The sequence below is a fragment of the Castor canadensis genome, chromosome 16 (genome assembly GCF_047511655.1).
Source record: "Castor canadensis chromosome 16, mCasCan1.hap1v2, whole genome shotgun sequence".
Classification (NCBI taxonomy): domain Eukaryota; kingdom Metazoa; phylum Chordata; class Mammalia; order Rodentia; family Castoridae; genus Castor; species Castor canadensis.
Window position 1 is genome coordinate 69,933,151 of NC_133401.1, and position 24,650 is coordinate 69,957,800.

Genomic DNA, 24,650 nt, shown 5'->3' on the forward strand with positions numbered 1-24,650 from the left:
GGAAATAGTTTGAAAACCTATAATCAAAGTGGAAAGTCTAGAAGAAATGGATAAATTTCTACATGCATTTGACCTAGTAAAATTGAACCAAAAGAATATAGGCCACTTCAACAGATCTAAAATGAGGATTAAGACTAAAGCAGTTTTAGTCTCCCAATAAAGAAAATCCCAGGACCTGCTTGGTTCATAGCTGAATTCAAGGAGAACTTTAAAGAAGAACTAGTACCAATACTCCTCAAACTTTTCCATGTAACAGAAACAGAAGACTGCCAAACTCATTCTATGAAGCCAGCATTACACCACACAAGGATACAACAAAAACAGAATCATATGCCAATCTCTTTAATGAACCATAGACACAAAAGTTCTCAATAAAATACTGCAAACTGAATTCAACAGCACATCAAAAAGATCATACACCATGATCAAGTATGGTTCATTGAGGGATGCAAGGACTGTTCAACAAACATAAATCAACAAATGTATATGGTATATAAACAGAATCAAGCACAAAAATCACATGATCATCTCAACTGATGCAGAAAAATCCTTTGACAAACATCAACATTGTTTTATGTTAAAAGGTCTAAAGAAAATAGCAATAGAAGGAAATTACCTTAGCATAATAAAGGCTCTATATGACAAATCTACAGTAAACACCTTACTTACAAGAGAAAAACTGAAATATTTCTTTAAAGTCAGGAATGAGACAAGGGTGATAATTCTCCCCACTCTTATGTAATATAGTACTGGAATTCCTTCCTAGAAAAATAAGGCAAAAGAAAGAAAGAAAAGAGATTTAAATAGAGAAGGAGGATGTCCTTCCTATTGTTCCTATTTGTGGATGATATGATTTTATATTTAAAACATCCTGAACATTCCACCCAAACCCCTTAGATCTGATAAACACTTTCAGAAAAAGTAGAATAATATTAAATAAACATACAATATAACTTTTTTATATACCAACAACAAAGAGGTTGAGAAAGAAATTAGGAAAATAATCCAATTCGCAACAGCAACAACAAAATAAAATATCTAGTATAAACCTAATCAAAGGTAAAAGATCTCTACAGTGAAAACTTCAAAACCATAAGGAAAGAAATTGAAGAAGATGGGAAGATCTACCATGCTCATGGGTTGACAGAATTAATACTGTTAAAAAGACTATCCTAACCAAAGCAATCCACAGATTCAATGTAATGGCCATCAAGATTCCAATGTCATTCTTTGCAGAAATGAAAAAAAAAAGTCCATCCTAAAATTCACATAGGAGAATCAAAGACCCCAAATAGCAAAAGTTATCCTGAGAAAAAAGAGAAAGACCAGAGGTACCAAAAGACCGGACTTCAAATTATATTACAGTCATAGTAATCAAGACAGCAGGGTACTAGCATGGAAAAGACACAAAGATCAATAGAACAGAACAGAAGACATAGAAATAAAACAACACAACTACAGCCATTGGATTTTTGACAGAGGAGCTAAAAATACATACTGGAAAAAGAACCTCTTCAACAAATGGTGCTGGGAAAACTTGTTATGTACATGCAAAACACTAAAACCAGACTCTTATGTCTCACTTGGTACAAATATCAATTCATAATGGATCAAGGACTTTAATTTAAAAGCTGCAGCTTTAAAACAACAATAGAAAAAAAAACTCTGGAAGATACAGGTATAACCAATTGTTTTCTGTATAGGACACCAATTGCCCAGGAAAAAGAGCAATAATTTACAAATGGACTGCATCAAATTAGAAAGTTTCTGCAAATCAAATAAAACATTTAGTAGACTCAAGAGATAATCTATAAAATCAGAAATAATCTTCCTCAGCTATTCATCAGTTAATAGATTAACATCCAGAATATACAAAGAGTTCAAAACATTAAACAATGAAGGAAAAAATAATCATATTAATAAATGGGCAAATGAATGCATAGACAATTCTCAGAATAGATTCAATAAGCTAATAAACACATGAGGAAATTTTCAACATTCTTAACTATAAAGGAAATGCAATTCAAAGCTACATTAAGATTCAATCTCACCCTAGTCAGATTGGTAATCATCATGAAAACAAACAACAAATGTTTACAACAATGCAGAGAAAAAGGAGCACTTACACACTGTTGGTAGGAATGTAGACTGGTGCAACCACTATGGAAATAAATAAGGAGATTCCTCAAAAACTAAAAATAGTCCCACCACACCACTCTTGGGCACATATCTGAAGGAATGAATCAATATGCAAAAGAAGTGCTTCCACACCCATGTTTACTGCAGCTCTGTTCACAAGAGCTAAACTGGAGTCATCTGAGATGCCCAACATTGATGAACAGATAAAAAAATATGGTATAAATATACCATGAACTATTACTCAGCTGTAAAGAAAAATTAAATTATATCATTTGCAGGAAAATTAATGGAACTGTGAGATAAGCCAAACTCAAAAAGTCAAATGTCACATGTTCTCACTCATTTGTGGAAGCTAGACTTAAAACTATGATGATGACTATAATGACGATGTAACAATACTAATAATTAGTAATAATAATACTAATGTCACATGATTATAAAAGGAGGAAAGTCTGAGGGGGATCAATGAGAGGGAGAAAAGAAAGTTTATTGTGGGGAAACAGTACATGAATATGTTCAAAGACAGCATAATGAAACCCATCAAACATTGTTTAAAAACAGGGGAGAGGAGAGAAGAAGAATTGGAATAGAATTCAGAGGATCACAGTCTGAGGCAGCTCTTAAGCAAAAAGCAAGACCCTATGTGAAAAATACCATAAAGGAAAAAGGGCTGGATGTGTGGCTCAAGAACTTGTTCAAAGTACATGGTACACATGTATGGAATTATCACAATGAACTCCTTCATAATATTAATATATACTAATGCAAACAACAACAAAACTACTTTTAAAAAGATAGGAGAGTAGAAGTTCAGAATTTTTGCATGTGTATGCTTGCAGAGTCAGTCAAGTAGTCCTGTGCCTGCCTAGCAAGTCTAAGGCCCTGAGTCCAACCCCCTGTACTGCCAAAAATTATTTTGTATGTGATCAAAGTTAAGTTATTGTCTTCAAGTATATGGGTATAAATATTGCCTCCCAATAACTACAAAGTAAAATCATACAGCAGATATATACAGGAAAGAGAACTGGCATGTGGCACATGCTGTAATCCCAGCATCAGGGAGGATAAGGCAAAAGAATCATGAGTTCAAAGGCAGCTTGAGCTCTATAGAGAGACACTGTCTAAAAAAATTATGGAAACAATTTGAGTTTTTAATGGATAAATAATAAGGAAATTATGATTTACATATTTATATATGTGTATGCTGGAGTATTATTTAGCCTTTCAAAAGAAGAGATCCGCAAGACACCATTTACAAGAAACAAGTTATGGAATCAGCCTAAGTGCCCATCAACAGATGAACGGACAAAGAAAACTTGGAGTATATACACACAGTGGAGTATTACTTAGCCATAAAGAATGAAATCACATCATTTGAAGGAACATGGGTAGAAGTTGAGGTAATTATATTAAACAAAACAAGCCAGACTCAGACAAATATGACATTTTTCTGTCATAGGAAGAATCTATCTAATTTTTTAAAAGATATGAAAATAGAAGACGGACTATGTGGGAAGGGGGGAACAATAAAGGATAATGGGGGTGAATACAATCAAACAACATTATGTACATGTATGGAAATGTCATAATAAAACTCATGATTTTGTACAATTAGTATGCGCTAATAAAGATTAGAAAGAAGAAAGAAATCCTGTCATTTATAACAATATGGATATACCTGGAGTACTTTCTATAAAGTGAAATAAGACAGATACAGAAAAAATTTACTTGATAATGTTACTTACATACAGAATCTTAAATCAGGGAGTTGAATGGTGGTGAACACAGAGAAGTAAATGGGAAGGTGTTGGTCAAAGGGCACAAAGTTGCAATAATGTAGGAAGAATAAGTCTAAAGACCTAATGCACAGCATAAGGATTAAAGTTAATAAAATTATATTTTATATTGAAAATTTGCTAGGAGAGCAGATTTTAGGTGTACTTACCACAAAATTTTAAAAAGGCAGCTAGGTAAGATGATGCATACTTAATGGCTCAATTGTAATAATCATTTTGTCATGTATGTCTACATACATGCATGGACTGAACCTTTGTTAACACAAAATATAGGAGAGTCAAGGGTTTCTTATCATTTTTTAGATATATGTGGCAAAAGGGGGTTGTATGGAATGAAAGCTGTCAGCAAAAAGGGCAAAAATGGAGTCGGTCAATTTAATGTGCCATGCAAACATTAATTTTAAAAATTGAAGAGTAGCTAAATTAATACCAGAGTAAATATCAGAGCAAAGAAAATAATAAAAAAATGAAGAAAGACACTATATAATGATAAAAGAATGCTATGTAAGGAACAGACAGATATAAATATATGTGAATCAAACAACAGAACATCAAGAACGTGAAGAAAAATTTACCATGTAGTTGAAAATTCCATCACGCCCCTCTGAGTAACTAATAAAATGACTAGACACAGCAAGGATATCTAAAAAACACACAATCAATAGGACTAACCGACATTTGTAAAATACTCCTCCAAACAACAGCAGAATACACATTCTTTTCAAACACCATATCTTGTGCCATAAAACAAATCTTAACAAATTTAAACTATCTGAAATCATAGAGAACATGCTTTCTGAGTACCTGTAATCCCAACTACTCAAAAAGTGGAGATCAGGAGGGTCACAGTTTGAGGCCAGCAAGAACAAAAAGTTAGTGAGAACCCTTCTTAACAAAACAAGCCAGACATGATGTCACATGTCTGTCATTCCAGCTATGTGGGAGGTATAGGTAGGAGGATCACAGTCTGAGGCAAGTCTTAAGCAAAAAGCAAGACCCTACATGAAAAACAATGTAAAGGAAAAAGGACTGGATGTGTGATTCAAGTAGTAGAGTGCTTGCCTAGCAAACACAAGTCCTTGAGTTCAAACCCCAGTACCACAAACTATTATTATTATAGATTATAATTGACCATGCCAAGTAGGTCTGCAGAGCCGCTGTCTGTTCTGCTGGGCTCTCCATACCTTGGGCGGTGCCAGGCCTCAGCCCGGCACCAGACCCACTCAAGGCGAGATCCCCGCCTCTCAACCATGCTGGCTTCCAGCTCCCCACCCACACTGTGCCTGAATTCACACCCTTCAGCTGAGCAGCAAGATCCACAACCACCAGAATCCCCACTACCCATCTGCACCAGACTCCAGCCTGGAGATGGTCCCACAGATTGCTGGGATACCCAACTGCCCCCCCAGCCCACTGCTCTTCAGGCCCTGCTGAACCACAGCTATGCCTAGGATGACTGAACCTCTGCCCCTTGGACTACCCCAGCCTATCAGGACTTGCCAGGCTCCAGCTCCATGAGGAACAACTGGAGCCCAGCCCTGCTGGGACAGGCACCAGCCTGGCACAAGGCAGATGCACCCACCAGTCTTCCAGGAACCTTGCCCCTTGGGAGGAGCCAGCCCCAGCTCTAGAGGCTTCCCAGATAACCACTCCACCAGGCTCCCACTTGGGCCACCACTACAGGGCTCCAAGTGTGCCAAAAAGACACTCACAGACTGGATTGGACATTAAAGGAGTAGCAACAACAACTAAGACTGCAATCCTACTGTTCCAGAACTGGTGATTTTTTTTTTCTTTTTCTCCCTTCTTCAAGGCTTTGGCAGCCTAACATCTCTCCCATTTTTTTCTCCCTTTCTTTTTTTTCCTCTCTTCTCTCTTCCTTTTATCTTTCCTTCTCTTTCTCTTTTTTATTCTTCTCTTGCAATTTTGTTAGTATTAATATTGTAACCCAGCTAATACTAAATTGCACATAGTCCAGGGACAGAAATGGTACCTAGTGGAAATATGGGAAAAAGAAAAAGAGATAGAAACCATTCTCCCCTACAAAAAAAAGAGCACAGGATTTAGAATGAAATGAAGAAAACAGATACCCAGGTCCAGACTCTAACAAAACAAAGATAAACTATACAAAGGAACCCAATGAAGATGATAAGAACACCCTGAAAGAAGAAATTCTACAAGTAATTAAGGAGAATTTCATAGAGATGCTACTAGACATGGTCAACCAAAATGTACAGGAGGCACTCAAAATTCCAAGACAATAAAACTCAAGAATATGAGAAAACACAGAAGCAAATAAATATAATCGTAAGAGTCCTAAATAAACACCAAACTGAAACAAAGATCACCATAAACAGAGAAATAAATGAATTAAGGGCAAAAATTGACAATATTAAAGAGGAAGTAACCCATAATATGGAAAAACTCAGAAAAAAAAGAAAGAGAAATACAAACAAAATGGAAGGCCATTCCAGCAGAATAGTACAAACAGAATCTCAGAACATGAACATGAAATAGCAATTAAAGGAAAAACTGAAGAACTATTAGTTAAACAACTCAAGACCTGTGGAAAAAAATGCAAGAACTCACTGACACTATCAAAAGACCAAACCTGAAAATCATTGGTATTGAAGAAGGAGAAGAAGTGCAAGCAAAAGAAATGCATAATATATTCAACAAAATAGTAACAGAAAATTTCCCAAATCTAGAGAAACCTATGCCCATTCAGGTACAGGAGGCCTCCAGAACACTGAATAGACCTGGCCAAAATAAAGCTACCCCACAACATATTATCATTAAAACAATAAGTACAGAGACTAGAGAAAGAATATTGAAGGTTGTAAGAGAGAAAAAACAAATAACATACAAAGGTAAACCCATCAAAATCACAGCAGATTTCTCAACAGAAACATTAAAAGCAAGAAGAGAGTGGGGTGAGATCTTCCGGGCACTGAATGAAAATAACTTCAATCCTAGGATACTTTACCCAGCAAAACTATCATTCAAAATAGATGGAACAATAAAAGTCTTCCATGATAAGCAGAAATTAAAACAATATATGACCACCAAGCCACCACTACAAAGGATTCTCCAAGGAATTCTGCACACAGATAATGAAAGCAAACAAAACCATGAAAGGGCAGGCAATACCAAACCACAGGAGAAGAAAAGGCAAGAAAGTAAAAAGTAACATTGTTTTAGCTCCACATAATCAAACCCTTAATGCACAAAGACAACTGCATGACAGGGATCACCACGTACTTATCAATACTAACACTGAGTGTTAATGGAACAATTCCCTCATCAAAAGACACCGATTGGCAAACTGGATTAAAAAGGAAGATCCAACAATCTGCTGCCTACATGAGACCCACCTCATTGACAGAAATAAGCACTGGCTGAGAGTGAAAGGCTGGAAGATTTACCAAGCCAATGGTCCCCGAAAACAGGCAGGGGTAATAACAATACTTATCTTGGACAAAGTAGACTTCAAACCTACATTGATCAAATGAGATAAAGAAGGACACTCCATACTAATAAAAGGGGAAATACACCAAAAGGAAATAACAATTATCAACCAATAAGCACCCAACGTCAATGCACAAAATTTAATCACACATACTCTGAAGGACCTAAAAACATATATAAACTCCAACACAGTGATAATGGAAGAACTTAATATTCCCCTATCACCAACAGATAGGTCATTCAAACAAAAAATCAATTAAAAAATCCTAGATCTAAATCACACCATAGATAAATGGACCTTGCTGATGTCTACAGAGTATTTTATCCAACTTCTGCACAATACACATTCTTCTCAGCAGCACATGGAACCTTCTCCAAAACAGATCATATCTTAGGGCAGAAAGCAAGCCTCAGCAAATATAAGAAAAAAGAAATAATCCCATATATTCTATCTGACAACAGTGCATTAAAACTAGATATCAACAACAAAAACAGCAGTAAAAAACAGGCAAACAATTGGAAACTGAACTCAATGATGAATGCGTCATCGATGAAACAAAAGAGGAAATTAAGTTTCCTGGAAGTTAATGAAAATGAAAACACGACCTACCAGAACCTATGCACACAGCAAAGGCAGTCCTAAGAGGAAAGTTTACAGCCATGAGTGCATATATTAAAAGGACAGAAAGATCTCAAATCAGTGACCTAATACTACAGCTCAAACTCCTAGAAAACAAAAACAAGTGAATCTCAAAACAAGCAGAAGGAAAGAAATAATTAAAATAAGGGCTGAAATCAATGAAATAGAAAAAAAAAACAAAATAAAAAACCATACAATAATCAATGAAACAAAAAGCTGGTTTTTTGAAAAAATAAATAAGATTGACAGACCCCTGGCAAACCTGACTAAAATGAGGAGAGAAAAAACGCAAATCAGTAAAATCAGAAATGCAAAAGGGCAGATAACAACAAACACCACAAAATCCAGGAAATCATCAGAGACTACTTTGAGAGTCTATACTCTAAGAAATTTGAAAATCTTGAAGAAATGGACAGATTTCTAGAAGCTTACAACCACCCAAAACTGAACTGAGAAGATATTAGATCTACAACACCAAAAGAAATGGAAGCAGCAATCAAGAACCTCCAAAAAAAGAAAATCCAAGACCCGATGGATTCACTGCTGAATTCTATCAGACATTTAAGAAGAACTAATACCAATCCTCCTTAAACTATTCCACAAAATAGAAAGGGAAGGAACACTCCCTAACTCATGTTATGAAGCCAATTATTCTCATCTCAAAACCAGACAAGGTACCTCCAAAAAGGAGAGCTATAGGCCAATTTCCTTAATGAATAGCAATGCAAAAATCCTAAATAATGGCAAACCGAATCCAACAACACATCAGAAAGAGCATATACCACGACCAAGTTGGTTTCATCCCAGGGATGCAGGGATGGTTCAACATACGAAAATCTATAAATGTAATACAGCACATCAATAGAAGCAAAGACAAAAACCATTTGATCATCTCAATAGATGCAGAAAAAGCCTTCAACAAAATCCAACACCACTTCATGATAAAAGCTGTACAAAAAGTAGGAATAGAAGGAAAGTACCTCAACATTATAAAAGCTATATATGACAAACCTATAGCCAACATCATACTTAATGGTGAAAACTGAAACCATTTCCCCTAAAATCAGGAATGAAACAAGGGTGCCCACTATCCCCACTTCTATTCAACATAGTACTGAAATTTCTAGCCAGAGCAATTAGGCAAGAAGAAATAAAAGGAACACAAATAGATTTTTTAAAAATGTCAAAATATCCTTATTTGCAGATGATATGATCCTATACCTTAGAGACCCAAAAAACTCTACCCCAAAACTCTGAGACACCATAAACAGCTATAGTAAGGTGACAGGATACAAAATCAACCTACAAAAATCATTACTCTCCTATACACCAACAATGAACAAACTGCGAAGGAATATATGGAAACAATTCCATTTACAATAGCCTCAAAAAATTGAATACCTAGGAGTAAATTTAACAAAAGATGTTAATGACCTCTACAAGGACAATTACAAACTCCTGAAGAAAGAGATCAAGGAAGACTACAGAAGATGGAAAGATCTCCAGTGCTCATGGATTGGTAGAATCAACATAGTAAAAATGGCTATACTACCAAAAGCAATCTACATGTTTAATGCAATTTCCATCAAAATCCCAATGACTTTCATCACAGAGATTGTAAAATCTACTCTAAAGTTCATTTGGAAACACAAGAGAACCTGAATAGCCAAGGCAATACTCAGCAAAAAAAGCAATGCTGGGGGTATCACAATACTCAACTTCAAACTATATTACAAAGCAATAACAATAAAAACAGCATGGTACTGGCATAAAAACAGACATGAAAACCAGTGGAACAGAATAGAAGATCCAGATAAGAATCGCCACAACCATACCCACCTCATTTTTAATGAAGGTGCTAAAAACATACGATGGAGAAAAGACAGCCTCTTCAACAAATGTTGATGGGAAAAGTGGTTACCTGACTGCAAGAAAATGAAACTATGTCCATGTCTATCACCCTGTACTAATATCAACTTAAAATGGTCAAGGACCTAAATATCAGACCTGAAACTCTGAAGTTACTAAAGGAAGGAGCAGGAAACACTCTGGAACTAATAGGTATAGGCAAGGACTTCCTCAATAGAATCCAAGCAGCCCAACAACAAAGAGAAAGGATGGACAAATGGGACTTCATAAAATTAAAAAGCTTCTGCACAACAAAAGAAATGGTCTCTAATCTGAAGAGACCACCCACAGAGTGGGAGAAAATATTCGCCAGCTATACATCAGACAAGGGACTGATAACCAGAATATACAGGGAACTTAAGAAACTAAACTCTCCTAGAATCAATGACACAATTAAAAAATGGCAACTGAACTAAATAGAACTTTTTCAAAAGAAGAAATTCAAATGGCAAAAAAGCACATAAAAAAATGGTCACCATCTCTAGTCACAAAAGAAATGCGAATCAAAACCACACTAAGATTCCACCTCACCCTTGTTGGAATAGCCATCATCAAAAACACCTCCAACAACATGTGTTGGCGAAGATGTGGGGAAAAGGAACCCTAATCCACACTGGTAGGAATGCAAGATGGTACAACCACTCTGGAAAAAAATTTGGAGGCTTCTTAAAAGTCTAAACATAGACCTTCCATATGATCCAGCAATCCCACTCCTGGGGATATACCCAAAGGAATGCAATACAGGTTACTCCAGAGGCACCTGCACACCCATGTTTATTGCAGCACTATTCACAATAGCCAAGTTATGGAAACAACCAAAATGCCCCACTATTGATGAATGGATCAAGAAAATGTGGTACTTCTACACAATGGAATTTTACTCAGCCATGAAGAAGAATGAAATCTTATCATTTGCAGGTAAATGGATGGAACTAGAGAACATCATTCTGAGCAAGGTCAGCCAAGCTCAGAAGACCAAAAATCAGATGTTCTCCCTCATATGCAGACTTTAGATCTAGGGCAAATACAGCAATGTGGTTGGACTTGGATCACATGACAAGGGGAGAGAACATACAGGAGATATAGGAGTAGGTAGAAAACCCAAAACACGAAAGCATTTGATGTCCACACTCCAGAGGAACTAATACAGAAACCTCAAAGCGACAGAGGTTATCATGAGCAGAGGATCAGTAACCAGGGTAAAGATCAGTTAGAGATGAATCAACATGGGTCATAACATGTGTACACAAAAGCAATGCCAGTAATATTTCTGGATAGCTATCCTTAACTCAACTAGCAAAACCACTTTGTCTTCCTTATTAGGCTTGTCTCTTTTCTTCAACAAAAGTAGTGATAAAGGCAGAACATGACCTGCCTGGAACTGAGAGGGGAAGAGAGGAGAGGCTAGGATCCTAGCCTCTAGGACTAGCCTCTAGGAGGATCCTAGAGTCCAATGCCTCTCTTCAGTATGGATAATCCTGGTATCTTCTTTGATTTCAGAGAGAGAGAGAGATGTCAGTACAGGGACTGGGGAGTTGGCACAGAAGGAGAGTTACAGGAGAGGCCCGATTGCATGAGGAGACAGGGACCCAGTCTCAGGAGGAGCTCTATGAGGGCCAGTCACCCTATCATTGCTTGATTGTCTTCTTTCATTGCTAATGTGATACTCTACAGGATTCTCTGGGCCTCTTGAGCCTTATACTCCCTGAGGAAGCAAAGGTGGATGTCTGAATGGACCTTCCAAGAAAACAGAAGGAGAGAGGAAAGCTCTCCTTTCTGATGAAGGTTGACCCAATGGTGAGGGATCACATGAAAAATGCTCTCTGTCACATGCTGCATTTGAAATACCACATTTCTCTAAATGTTCAAATTCCAACTGCATTTTAAGTAACTTTTGTCTCTTGCTGGCATTGACTTTCCTAAAATACTTGAGTTATTTTTCAGCAGCCTGGGCTTCCAATGAATTAAAGTGAGCTTTTTGTTCATAGGAAACAATCTGCCTTTCATAATAATGATTGGTTCTCTCCAATTTATCTTCCAGCTCTCTGGATGCATTTTTATAGGTCTCCAGGTCATCAGCTGCCTGTCTCATCTTCTCTTCTGCTTTGGAAACTTTCCTCTCTAGGTCTCACTGGTAATGGTCCTCTGCCATAAATTTCCTGTAGAATTTCATTCCGATCTCTTCATACAGTTCTTTAATTTCTTTAATATTCTGCCAAAGTTTCTTATTCTCAACTTCCAACTGTGTATTTTCAGACCATAACATTTCTTCTTTGCACTGGACATTTTTAATATGCTCTGTAAGATCTTCAATTGCTCTCTCGACGTCACACAATTGTGTATAAACTTGGTTCCTTTCTTGTTCTAAGGATTTTAAAGAACCATTTAACTTCACAGCATACATCAGCTTTCTCAAAGTTTCTTCGGTCTGATTATCTAAGAGAGTGCCATTTCCTGATCCACTCTTCATTGCTGATTGCAAGTGACCATTATGTGTCATGTGTTCTTCAAGAACAGCCCAGACTTTCGTCTTTAGCAAGCATTCAGTTGGAGACCTGATGTGATCTTCCTTGGCATTTACAAGTTGTTCTGCATGTGCCACAGACTCTTCAACTTTAATTTTCTTTTTATTAAGTTCACTCACTTGTTCCTTGCGTGGTTCAGCGTCTCATAAAAGCTGCTTACAGCTTTCTTGAAGTTTGGCGTTTTCCTTCAAAACATCTGTTGTTGAGTCCTTAAGATATGCTTCATTGATCTGAAGTATTCTTAAGGTTATTTTGGCTTTAGCTACTTTTGATTTGAGATGTTTAAACTCATCCTCTAGGGAATGTATCATTTTTGACATTTCCACATTCAATTCAACTTGTTTACAATGTTTAGATTTCTCTTCTATCAGCTGGTTTCCTAGAAGGAGAACTTCCTCCAGTTTGGACATGGATATTTCCAACTTTGCATAGGCTGTATCCTTTAAAGATGACTCTAAGGCATCGTGCTGTTTCTGAAGAAGACTAAGTTTTTCAAGTAACTTACATTTTTCTTCAATTAGTCCAGAAAACTTCCCAGCAAGATGTTTTTCTCTCCATGCATAAAGTCGGCTTCGAAGAGATTCAAAACTTCTCCACAAAAGCATCAGAATAGAAAAAAGTCCAATAATAGCTACATATATCACTAGTTTCCATGGAAAATCACAGGGCTTTGGTCTTGGTTCTTCAGGGTCTGCTGTACAACCCCGCAAAATTCCTTTAGGACCAGCACCAAGTACATCTGATGGACAGTCTTGGGCCCATCCATGGCTCCGAGGCTGCTTTGGCTGTTGCCAAGGCCTGGCTGAGCCTCAAAAGACAACACTCAAAGTTCTGCCTGGAACTCTCACGCTGGAGCAGACCATTGCAGAGTTGGCTGGGGGGGGTGAGGTTGGTTAATGGGCAGTTCCCTCCACCCAGAGGGGAGAAGCTTTACATGGCCAGACCTTCTCCAGAAGGTCCCACCCTCTTAAATAAAATACAGAATGATTTCTCAGACGTCCTAAAGCTCATCTGAGAACGCTCATAGATAGAGTCTAAGAAAAATACTATCCTTTTTCTCGTGTTTGTGTGTAGGGGGTCCTATTGTTTATTACTGAATCCAGACTGGGATTTTGGTTTAGACATACCACAATTTATTCATCTCTAAAACACTAGTCTTAATTCCCATTGCTTGAAAGCACAATTGGTCTCATTCTGTTGGCATTTCTTAAAAATGGATAGAGGCTTTCCTTTTTCTTATTCTGCCTTTCATATTTTCTACTTTTTTCCATTTTTCTATTTTCTATTGAACATTGAAGGCTTCCAATTTCATTTTATTTTACTTTTATTCATGTATTATTTATTTTATTGTTATTGTACTGGGGGTACTTTGTGACATTTACAAAAGTTCTCAGAATATATTATCCTTCAATTCAACTTGGTTTTTGTTTCCTTTTGGATAATTTCTCTCTCTCCATCTCTGGTTTTCAGTACTGGGGTTTGAACTCAGGGCTTCAAGTTTGCTAGGCAAGTGCTCTACCACTTGAGCCACCCCAGCCCAGTACCAGAGAAATCTCTTCTGTCAGCAACATTTCCTGGAGCACCACGTTTACCCCAAAGATCTGGCCTTTGTCACGTATAAAATTTCAACATATGCATGGATCTGTGTCTAATGGTTCTTTGCTTCTGCTCTTCCGTTTTCTCTCCCTATGAGAACACCCTCTGTTTTGAATACATGCATCTAGAATATATTCGAGTTTCGCAGTCCAATTCAACAGACATGATGCTTTTCTTTTTAAAAGTGTTCTTTTCTTCTTTGGATATTTGTTTCTTTAAAATTCCATAAAATATTTTCTTGGAATTTTATTATGAGTACATCAGAGAAGAATTAGAATTAGTTCAGGGTAAAATATACATTTCTTGTGGCAGAGAATCCTAACTATTCATGAATACGGTAGACCTCTGCAATCATTCAGGTATTATTTCATTTTATACAGTAATATTTACAATGACAACGGAGTCATGCTAACCTGTTTTTATTACATTTTCTTCCTGATGTTTATAAATGCGAAGTGTGAGACTCTGTTTCATATTGTGGTAAAATAGATAACAACAAAACTTCCTAACTGAGCTGTAACAAACATGCAGATGAAGGCGATTCAGTCTGCTCATGTAACTCTGTGGCATGTCTTCAGAGCTTTTAAATCTGAATGAACCAAACACACCCCCATGTTCCCTTCCACTCACTTGGAAAGCACCACTGTGCTCTGTGGCTGTATGGATTCCACCGTTCTAAATAGGTCATGTAAGTAGAACCACACAGTATTAATTCTTTGTTACCAGCTTGCTTCACACAGCATAATATTTTGAAGGTTCATTCATAGAGGGTATGCACCTGAATTTCCTTCCTTTTAAAGCTGAGTTGCATTCCACTACATGTACATGCCACATTTTTAATCCATTCATTTGGAGATGAACTCTTGGGTTACATCTGGTCATGGTAAACAATGCTGGTATGAACATGGCTGTGAAAATATCTTCTGGAAACCATGTTCACGTCTTTTGGATATATAAGCAGAAGTGTAATTGCTAGGTCAGATGGTAATCTAATTTTGTGGAACCTCCATACCATTTTTCATAGGAGTAGGTTCAGTTTTGAAAATGACTATGCTATTTATTTTTTATGCTGATTATGAACTTTAAAAAAATGCTGTAGGTCTCTTATGCTGATGCTTTGAGAATTCTCTTGGATATTTTACAGAGAGAGTAAGGCATCTGTTAGAGAGTCCAGGAGACCCTACCTGAAAAGGAGCTAATGCAAAAAAGTCTGGGGCCATGGCTTCCTTGGTAGAACACCTGCCTAGCAAGGACAAACCCTGAGCTCAAATCCCAGTTTCAAACCCTAGACTCATCAGTTTTAAATCATGACATCTGTTAATAGGGAGAGTAATATTGCTTTCAAATCTACATAATTTTATTGCCTTTTCTTGTGCTGTTGTACTAGATGTATTACATGATTTTGAAGAAAAGTGATGATAGTGGACATCCTTACCTTTTTTCCTGATCTTAGCAGTAAAGCATTCAGCCTTTCAGCATTACATGTGATGCTATCTGTTAGGTCAGTTTTTGCAGAAATCTTTATGACAATAAGTAAGTGCCCTTATATTGTCATTATGCTGTGAATTTTTGTCATGGGTGGATTATTGATTTTATTCTTTTTCTTCATCAATTGATATTGTCATCTGTCTATTCTTCTTGCACCCTTTATGATCTGGTTATGAAATGTCCTCAAAAAACTCATGTATTGTAGGCTTGGTTCCCAGTGAACAGTGTTCAGAGGCCAGGGAGGGCTGGGGAGGTGGTTGGATCATTAGAGGCCTGAATTAGTCCATTGATGAATTCACAGTTCAATGGGATTTGGGGAAGTTATGGAAATTAAGGAGGTGGAATTTCCTTGGAGGATGAAAGTCACTGTGGACCTGGTTTTGAAGAGTAAATTTTTCTCTGGCCTCTTCCCCTCTTTCTCTGTCTGTGCTTACTTGCCACTATGAGGTGAGCAATTCTGCTACTGCCCAGGATACCCAAAATGACATTCTTCCTCAACCATGGCCCAAAAACAACAGAGTAAAGTGACCATGGTCTGAAATTTGTGATATTATGAATCAAAATATCTTTCCACTTTTATGTTTATGTTCTCAGGTGTTCTGACTAGTAGACACTTAACATGATCAATTACTTTAATTCAATTTTAAACACTGAACCAGCCTTCCATTCCTGAGATGAGTCCATCTTGGTTATGGAATATTTGTATTTTATATATTTTTAATTCAATTTGGGAAGATTTTGATGAAGATATTTCATTTTCATACTAATAAAATATATTGGTCTGTGTCATTTTTATGTAAGTTGTTTGGTATTGATAGAAGTTTAATGCTGATTGCATGAAATAAATTGGAAAGTATTCCACCTATATTTTTAAGGTAATCATGAAATTTGAATTTCATTATTGGTGCACACACATTTCAGATTTTTATGTTTTCTTGTGAAATAAAGTTTTTGGTTATATACCATCTCACTAACCATGGTAATTTTCATTCTTCTCACTTCTATATTAGGGATATGGCTTTGTGGTAGAGCAGTGGTGTAGGCTCTGGGTTTCATCCCTGTTTAACCCAGAAGTTAAACAATAAAGTATATTTTGTCTAATATTAATTGATATTAATGTAGTCACACCAGTTTTTCTTTTATTTATGTTTAGTTTTCCATCTTTGTACTTTAACTTACCTATATGATTATATTTTAAAATGAATTTTTTCAAGTACCGTTAGGCACAATATAGACTGAAGGGTGACCCTATGAAGACATAATGAAAATGTGGCAACTCTAAGCCAAAGGCGAGGCCTCAGAATAGGCCAAACTTGCCAACACCTGATCTCCAATCCAGCCATCAGAATTGTGAGAAAATAATTTCAGAATGAAAGTTGACTGGGCATGGTGACACACTGTTGTGTTCTCAGGTTCTCATGAGGCAGAGGTCAGGAGGATCATACTTCAAAAAAAGTCTAATAAGCATGGTGTGGCGGCATGTCTGTAATTCCAGTTATGCAGGAGGAATAAATATGAAGATCCTGGGACAAGGCTGTCCATGGTAAAAGTATGAGATGCTACCTGAAAAATACTACAATCAAAATGGACTAGAAGTATGTCTCAAGTAGTGCAGTATCTACCTAGCAAGCATGAGGCCCTGAGTTCAAACCTCAGTACAGCCAAAAAACAACAACAAAAAAGTTAAATGAAGATTTTCTCAGTTAAAGATAAAGTAAAGAAAGTATTGCTGGCAGACTGCCTGTATAGCAGCTGTTAAAGGTAATTCTCCAGAGGGAAGGGGATAAGGCCAGTAAGAATCTTGAAACATGAAGTAAGAAGGAAGAGCAATAGAAATAGTAAATATCTGAGTAAATAAAATAAATTATCCCAAACATATCAATTAAAGGACATATTGTCAGAGCCAAAACAAATAGCAAGTGTAAGAGGAAAGCCTGCAATGATTTGACTATATTTACCTGGCAGCTTTGGCCACTCCCTAGTCATACCTTACCAGGTGTAGAACAATTCACAGATTCAAATTACCTCTCTTTCAAAACATATCATGTATCCTTTCTTGTTCTCAAATAAAACACCAAAGTTTCTTTAATCCTTAAACATACTCAAGGCCACTCCACCTGTGTGTGTCTGTCATGGATTGAATCCTATTCTGTGTTCATTTCGCCCAAAAGATCCATATGGGAGATTGCTTTCTATATTTTTGCATGTTTATGACATTATGTAGTGTCAGAAGCAGGTACTAAAGAAGACTCCCCTCAAAAAGACTACAGTCTATAGATTTATCAAATGAGTTACCCACAAATGACCCAGAAAACCTATGACACAGAAGCATAGGGTGATTCTCTAAATACATAAAAATGGCCAACAGACAAAAATTGGGCTCAACACCAGCAGTCATCAGGAAAATGGAAATTCACACCACCACGAAAAGAAGGACAAGAGGGCAGATTAGAAGTGTTCATCATTTTGATTCTGGAATGAGAAGAGTCAGATAAGAAAGGAGTGACTGATAAGAGGGGAAGAACAATAAGAATCTAAAAAGAGTTGGCAGGACAGCAGAAAAGCAAAGAGAAATAGAGGAAACAGAGAAAAGCAGAAAACAGTTTCATACCCCTTTCTTCATTATCCAAGAGCAGGAGAGAAAGCTGAAATTACAAGCACAATGCAAGCCAAATGGCCCTGGCAACAGACTGGAAATTAAAGCTGTATGGTAAGTCCACACCTGCTACTAATCTTAAACTCAGTGTAGGGCTTGGGTGAGACTGCTCTGTAAGCCAGCCTTGGTGAAGAAAGACATTCTGTCCCTATTCTCAATGCTGAGTGCTACAATAAGATGCCATCTTGAGTCAAAGTCTATTGGTTGAGACGAAGTTACCCTGTCTGGTTGAAGACAAGGAGCACCATGACTTGGGGAGTCTTGATATACCCTGCCAAGTGTGTGGGTGGGGGATGGCTACAAGAGCTGGTTGTGGAAAGGGAGAGGGTCTGATGGGGACTTTCAGAAAGATTCAAGCACCGGGGAGCTCCAGTAGTCAAGGAGTGTGCTGGTGAGAAGCCACACCTTCTATGGTGAAAGGACCATCCCATCACCAAAGGGTTGCAGTGGAAACTGACTATCAAGTATGTGGTTGGCATAGTATTGGGCTCAAAAACTTGCTTCCTGTTTATGTGTATTGGCTGTCAGGTGGGCCCAAGAACCCTGAACCTAAAACTTCTGAATCCTGTGATATCAACAGCCTTCTTCCCCCGAAACTCTCAGAGAGTGGAGAATTCCTGGGAAGGGTGTGAGAGTAATGAATCCTACCTTTACCAGCTGCACCCCAGCATATGTTTTCTACCAGGTAGGACTGAGGGCCTTGACTCCAGACCTCCACAGCCTTCTCCACACACACAAGGAGGTAATCTGCTCTTGCAGTCTCCAAGTAATGTGAGAAGTAGGTCTTGGTCTCTCAGTTCCCTGTCATTGCAGAACTTGGCACTCGTTTTGCTCCTCCCACTCTCTGATACATTTGGGAGTCACATTTACATTGGATGCGTCTACCCCTGAGCAAACAGGGGCCTTGTGAAGCAAGTGAGAGTCTATCCAGCCTGCAGCCTGTAAATTTCCCTGAGGCCAGCAACAGGTCCCAGTATACAAAAAAGGGAATTTCTATAGTGAAAGTAGCACAGAAGGTGACATCTGTTCCTTTTACAAGAAGCTATGGCTAGTTTTCACTTTCTGTGTAATGCTGGGCTCAGGCCTGATGGCATTAGCATGTTGCAAATGCTTGATTAATGAGCCATAAACCTGGTCCAGTGGTGATAAATAGCACATCAACATGGCCACTACACTGTTCTGCCTTAACATTGAAAATATTTCAAGTGAAAGACTATACAGGGATTGAAACTTCAAACCAATCACCAGATGTGCAAATCCTAATGTAGAAACATAAGAAACATACAAAAAAATTCCAGGCAGCATGTCTCCTGCAAAACTCAAAAACTTCAAGACACAAACACTAAAGATAGTGAATTGGATGAAATCTAAGACAAAGAATGTTTAAAATGATTGTTAAGAATGATTAATGAAATAAACATCTAATGAATTCCAGGAAAACTCAACTGAAAAGATGAATGAAATAAAGATGACAATGTAGGGCATGAAACAGGAATTCAATATAGATAGAAAGTCTGAAAAAATTAAATATAAATTCTGGTAATGAAAACTCAAACTCAAAACAGAACCTCCTCAGTAGACTTGAAAAAATTGAAGGCAGAATATCTGGGTTTGAAGACAACATATATGTATTAGAACATTCACCTGCAGATTTTGGGGAAAATAAAGTATGAAAGAAATATGCAAACTTCTGGGACATGACTAAAAGATCAAAGCTGTGAATCATGAGCATAAAAGGAAAAAATGGTGCAACCTAAAGGCATAGAAAATATGTTCAATAAAATGATAGTCCCAAACATCCAAAATCTTGAGAAAGAGATGTTTAACAAAGTACAGGAGAACTTGAGGACTCCAAACAGACAACACCAGGAAAGGACCTCCTCATGCCATATTATACTTAAAACATTAGGCATAGAGAATGAGGAAGGAATATTGAAAGCTGCAAGAGAGAAGCTCCAAGACACCAATAAATGCAAACCAGTCAGAAAAACAGCATATTTCTCAACACAAGTTTTAAAAGCAAGGAAACCATGGGATGTGTTTAAGCCCTGAAGGAAAATGTTTGCCAACGTAGATTACTGAACCCAGCAAAGCTATCACAGACAATTGAAGAAAAAATTTACAAACCTTCCATGATAAACAAAAGCTTTCATGACCACTAAACCAGCACTGTGAAAGAAGCATAAAGAAACACTACACAGAGAAGAGGAAGATAACAACAATGCAACTATGAACATATAGAAAAATAAATCTTGCTAGACAAGAAGATAAGCAAAGAAGATTAGAGAAGATTCAAACCGTACAAACATAAAATAGTAGGAATTACTGCATACCTTTCAATAATAACTCTGAATGCTAATGGTCTCAATTCTCCAATCAAAAGAAATGGAGTGGTATATAAGATTGAAATGCACCTCACTGGCAAAGACAAATATGACTGAAAAACGAGATATGGTTTTCCAAGCTATTGGAGCTGAAAAGCAAGCAGGAGTAAGGTATTGAAGGCAACTTCAGGCCAAAATTAGGCAAATTGAAAAGGAGATACTTTAAAGGGCAGAGATATGGCTAAAGTTGTAGAACACTTGCCTAGATTACAAGGCCTGAGTTCAAATCCTAGTATCACCAAAAGAAAAGGCTACCCATACTGATAAAGGAGGACTCCATTATATAACAATTAGAATCACAAACACACCAAACATTTGTGCACCAAATTTCATAACCCAAACTACCAGGCAGAGAAGCACATATGGATCTCAACACCATAATAGAGGGTGATGATACTAACCCACTCTCATCAAGAGATAGGTCAATGGGACAAAAAAATGAAGAGGAAAACTTGAATATTAAATGACAGTGGAGATCAAATGGACTTAAAATACATATACACAAATATAACAACTAATAGCCACAAAATATGAATTCCTCTCTATAGCTGATGGAAATTTCTCACGATAGAGTATATTTCAGGTCATAAAGCAAGTATTATCAAATACAAGAAAACTGAAATTACTTTCTGTATTTTCTCAGACCACAGAGAATAAAATTAGTAATCAGTAACAAGGAAGCTACTAACCCCATGAAGACTGAGAAATTCATTATTGAATGATCATTGATTCTTTGAGTAATAAGGGAGGGGGAATCAAAACACTGCTGGAGTCAAATAAAAAGGAAAACAAAATTTACCTGAACCTTGGAAACAAAAGGCAGGGCTAAAGAAACTTTATAGCTATGAATACTTTCATAAAAAAATCAGAGATCCCAAACAAATATGCTAAAGATGCACCCCAAGCTCTAAGATAAACAAGGAAAAGCCAAACCAAAAAGCAGGGGATGGAAATAAACAATAAAGATCGGTGCAGAATTTAACAATGTGGAGACTGAAGTATGATACAAAGAATCAAAGAAACAAAGTGTTGGCTTTTGTTAGAAAACCTTAGCCAAACTAACCAAAAGAAAGAAGTAGAAGACCCAACTTATTTTTCATTTTTCATTAAGATGTTAGTTGTATAGGGAGGATTCATCGTGACAATTCAAATAGAATTTATACATTGGCTTTATACATAGGTTTTATACACAGGCTTTACACATTGACTATTCCAAGTAGGCTTTATACATTATACTTTGGTTAGGTCACCCCCACTGTTTCTCCCCTTTAACCCTCTCTCCACCCCACTTAAAACTGTTGCAAGAGGTGTCTTTGTCCCATTTTGTATAAGTATGTGATGTTCATCAACCATATTCTCTCACCTTAACCGCCTTCTTTCACACTCTCCCCTCCCTCTACACTGTACCTATTTTATACTCCTGTCGTTCATCATTAATATCTAAGTCAACTGTCAAATGGGTTTCTCAGTGTATACCCACAGTGAGTATACTTCATTTGGCCCATTCAGCCCCTTCCATTGTTTTCCCTTACTCCTCATTTTCAACAGCTTTCCATACATATCCTTATATCCTCTACTTGTACAGATGTTATGCTGTACGATAATAATCTGTTTTCCTTTCTCTCTTTTCCCCAGTTCCAGAGAGTAGACAGCCCCACTATTACAAACATGCTCTACATGTGAGTTTGCTTATGACCATGTTTGTTTTGTGTGTACATTTATCTTTTGGATCTACCTTCTACATGTGAAAGCAAAGACAGCCCAAAACACACAATGGAGAAAAGACAGCACCTTGAAAAAACTTTGCTGGGAAAACTGGATATCTGTAGGTAGAAGACTGACACTAGATTCCTGTATGTCACCCTGTCATGATACCAACTCAAAGTGGAACAAAAACATTAATATAAGGCCTGAAATTCTAAAACAACTACAGGAAGTAGTAGGAAATATACTGGAACATATATGGATGGGAACAACTTCCTAACAACTCAGCATCCTAGAGAAAGAATGAAAAAAATGGGACTGCATCAAACTAAAAAGCTTTTGCACAGCAAAAGAAGCTGTCACTAGATTTGAGACTGCTCACAAAATGGGAGGAAATCTTTGCCACCTATTCATTTGATAAGGGACTAATATGCAGAATCTACATGGAACTCAAAAAAACTCAACTCCCAAAGAATCAATATCCCATTGAAGATAGGGGCACATGAATTAAATAGAGAATTCTCAGAAAGAGGTATAAATGGCCAATCAATACATGAAGAAGTGTTCAACTTTCCTGGCTACAAAAGAGACATAAATCTAAACTATGCTAAGATTTCATCTCATCCCACTTAGAATGGCTGTATTCAAGAGCAAAAACAATAAAGGCTGGTGAGGGTGTGGTGAAACGGGAATCCTTGCACACTATTGGTGGAAATGCAACTTAGTGCAACAATTATGAATAGCAGTATGTAGAGTCCTCAAAAATCTATAGAAGACTCAATTCAATTAAATTGAGATGTGAAGTTAACGCTAAGGAAATTCAGAGGGTGATTAGGGAATATTTTGAAAAATTATATTCTAATTAACTGGAATATCTAGAAGAAATGGACAAATTTTGAGGTGTTTATGATCTATCAACATTGAACCAAGAAGTTATAAACCACCTAAACATATGTATAATGAGTGATAAAATTGAACCAGTAATTACGTCTCACAAAAAAGAAAAATCCAGGATTAGAGTTCTTAATGATGAATGCTACCAGACCAAAAGAAGTGACATCAATGTTCCTGAAACTCCTACATAAAATAGAAATGAAAGTAGTACTGTCCAACTCATTCAATGAAATCAGTATTATCCTGATACAAAACGAAGATGAGGTCACAAACCAAAAAAGGAAGCTATAGAACAACTACTTTGATAAATATAAACACAAAAAGTCAATAAAAATACTTAAAAACTTAATTAAACACTTTAAAAAAAATCAATGATCACAGTGACTTTATTCCAAGGCTAACGAATGGGTCAGCATATGTAAATCAATGAAAATAATATACCACATAAAAAGAGTGAAGGACAATGATCATATGTTCATCTCAATAGATGCAGGACAACTCCATATCCTTTCATGACAAAAGCCCTTAAGAAACTAGGGATAGAATGAATATACCTCAACATAATAAAGACTATATACAACAAACCCATAGCCAACATAATCCAAAATGGGAGACACTTAAAAAACAATTTCTTCTAAAGTCAGGAATGAGACAAGTATATCCATGCTTTCCAATATTACTCAATATAATACTTGAATCCTTAGCCAAAGCAATAAGGCAATAGAAAGAAATAAAAGGGCTTCAAATAGGAAATGAAAAAGTCAAATAATCCCCATTTGAAGATGATATAATCTTATAGTTAAGCCATTAAAAATTCTTAGCAAGGATAAATCCTTAGGAAAGTAGCAGGACACAAAACATACAAAAATCAGTAGCTTTTCTATATACCAAAAACGAGCAGGTTGAGAAAGAAATCACAAAAACAATCATATTGAAGGAAGCCTCAAGAAGTTAAATACCTAGGAATAAAATTAAAGAACAAGGTGAAAGAAAGTTCTTTCTGAATAGAACTCCTACTACTCAGGAAGTAAAAGCAAAACTGACAAACAGAATTGCAGCAAATTAAAAACTTCTGCACAGCAAAGGAAGCAACCCCCAGAGTCAACAGACAAAGTACACAATGAAAGAAAATCTCTGGCATCTATTCATCAGATATAGAATTAGTATTCAAAATAATTAAAGCACTCCAAAACCTAAACACCAAAAGAAAAAAAATCCAATTAATAAATGGGCACATCAATTGACCAGGCAGTTCTCAAAAGAAGAAATGAAAATGGTCAATAAATACATGAGGAAATGCTCAACATTCTTAGCACCAAAGGAAATCAAATCAAACAAAATTGCTAGAGAGGATGCTGGGAGTAAGGAACTTTTATACACTGTGGTGGGCATCATGTAAATTAGTACAGTCACTATGGAAATGAGCATGGAGGTTCCTCAAAAAACTAAAAA